Source organism: Apium graveolens, chromosome 1 (genome assembly GCF_009905375.1).
Source record: "Apium graveolens cultivar Ventura chromosome 1, ASM990537v1, whole genome shotgun sequence".
Classification (NCBI taxonomy): domain Eukaryota; kingdom Viridiplantae; phylum Streptophyta; class Magnoliopsida; order Apiales; family Apiaceae; genus Apium; species Apium graveolens.
This window is the reverse complement of record NC_133647.1, coordinates 181,323,412-181,326,048: the sequence shown is the minus strand read 5'-3', so window position 1 is coordinate 181,326,048 and position 2,637 is coordinate 181,323,412.

The following is a 2,637-nucleotide window of genomic DNA, read 5'->3' as shown; positions in this document are numbered from 1 at the left end:
TGCTACACATGCCAGCGAGTTAAAGCAGAGCATCAACGTCCTAGTGGGTTATTGCAACCATTAGACATTCCAGAATGGAAATGGGAACATCTAGCGATGGATTTCGTAGTGGGACTTCCAAGGACGAAAGCCAATCACGATGCAATTTGGGTTATTATTGATCGATTGACGAAATCAGCACATTTTCTTCCAATTAATGAGAGATTTTCATTGGACAAGCTAGTGCATTTATATCTTAAAGAAATTGTGATGCGTCATGGAGTACCAGTATCAATTGTATCGGATCGAGATCCTCGTTTCAATTCAAGATTTTGGAGACAATTCCAAGAATGTCTAGGAACGAAGTTGAATATGAGTACAGCCTATCATCCACAAACTGACGGTCAAAGTGAAAGGATAATTTAAACGATTGAAGACATGTTACGAGTTTGTGCGATCGATTTTGAAGGTAGTTGGGATGAACATTTACCCCTAGTGGAATTTTCTTATAATAACAGCTATCACACCAGTATTGGAATGCCACCGTATGAAGCATTATATGGAAGGAAATGCAGATCACCAGTGCATTGGGATGAAGTTGGAGAACGCAAGATTTTGGGTCCAGAATTAATTCAGCAGACAAAAGAAAAGATTAAACTCATTCGAAAATGAATCGAGACAGCACAAAACAGGCAAAGCAGATATGCAGACCAAGCAAGGAAGGATGTGGACTATCAGGAAGGAGAACGCGTATTGCTCAAAATATCGCCATGGAAAGGAGTGACCAGATTTGGCAATAAAGGAAAATTGAAGCCACGATACGTTGGACCATTTGAGATTTTGAAGAAAATTGGGAAGGTTGCGTACATTCACAACGTATTTCATGTATCTATGCTTAAAAAGTATAATCCTGATACAAGGCATGTAATAGAATATGAACCAGTAGAACTTCAGGCAGATTTGTTATATGTAGAGCAGCCAATAAGAATTTTAGATAGGCAAGAGAGGATATTAAGAAATAAGTCTGTGTCATTAGTGAGAGTTTTATGGAGAAACCCAGTGGTTGAAGAATCAACCTGGGAACTTGAGAGTGAAATGTTAGAAAGGTATCCTCAGTTATTTGCATAATGTGATTCTGAGGACTGAATCTTGTTAAAGGGGGGGAGAATGTAACGACCGAGGAATTACGCTTGTATTATATTATAATAATGATAAATTATGTGTATTATTATGTGGTTAAATGTGTTAAGTCGTTAAACCCTAACTGCTATGTGATATGTGTTGGCTGTTTTGATCCAAACGTGTTTTGGATATTTATTGAGCATTTTATCATCAGTTATATATATATTATATCAAAACCTTTACAGCTCAAAACTATGTTTTAAAAGCCCGTATTTCAAACAAAAATCATTGGCCCTATTTTGCCAAAAATGTCCTATCCCATATCGCTATTCTGAACCCCTAGACGTTTTACAAATTTACCTTTTTCGCGAAAAACGATTTTTCCGGACCCCTTCGGGTACCAAAAACCCCACAAAAATTACATTTTTATTTTTATATGATCATGAAATTATCATATATCATTTTTCTTTGTATTTTTGTATTTTTCACAATTTTTGGGAATTTTTAGTATTTATTTTGTATTTATTGGATATTTAAAAATTCAATATTAATACCCAAAAATTATAAAAATTGGGGCCAAATATTTTTAATAGGAGTATAATTAGACCCTTAATTTTACTTAGGAGTATTATTTTCATAAATATAAAAACCTGATTTGCTATTAATTTTTCAGTTAATTACAATTAAAAATCAGAAAATAAAAAGAAAAAGAAAGGGAATTAGGGTTAGGGTTTGGTGAAGAACAGGGCAGCAGAATCAATCGGACTTTTGAACGTGATTCCGGTGTCAGAAATCGAAGTGTAAGTAGCCGTTTTGAAGCCTATAATCTCTACTTTTCGATTGTGTAACTGTTTTTGTTGTTCGATTAATCAATTTTAAAGTTGTTATTTTCGGGTTTATTTTTTTTAGTTCGGGTTTTGTGATTGAGTAGTTGTTTGATGATTTTTTTAGCATAGTTGTTTAGATCGTTGAAATTACAGTCGAACGGTACCGGTTTCGTCGAGTTTGGTGTTGATTTCGAGCTCGCCGGATTTTGACGCCGCCGCCGTGTTCGTTGAGTTTCTGGCCGTTGTGGACGACGAGGACGAAGGAGGAACAGGAAGGGAGCGTCGTGGTGTTGCTGTGCATCAAAAACGAAGAAAAACGAGTATGAAATCGAGCGTTTTGGCTCCGGTTGGTTCGCCGGAATCAGTCCGCCGGCGTCGGATTCTGGGGAAAGGGGCTGGTGTTCTTCGTGACCCGATTGGGTCGAAGACGACCCGGTTTCCAACCCGGTTTCGACCCGATTTCGATCCAAAAATCCCCAATTTGATTTTCTGATTTTTGTTTCTGAATTCTTATTATTTAATTATATTTTATAAAAACAGAAATTAGATTTATTAATTCTAAAAATTTATTTAAAAATTAGTTTTAAAATCTGAAAAATAGTATTATTAATTTCTAGATTATTTTATTAAATTATAAATTCGAATTTATTTATTTAATTAATTATTTAATTATTTATCTAATTATTTATTAATTATCTAATTAATTAAT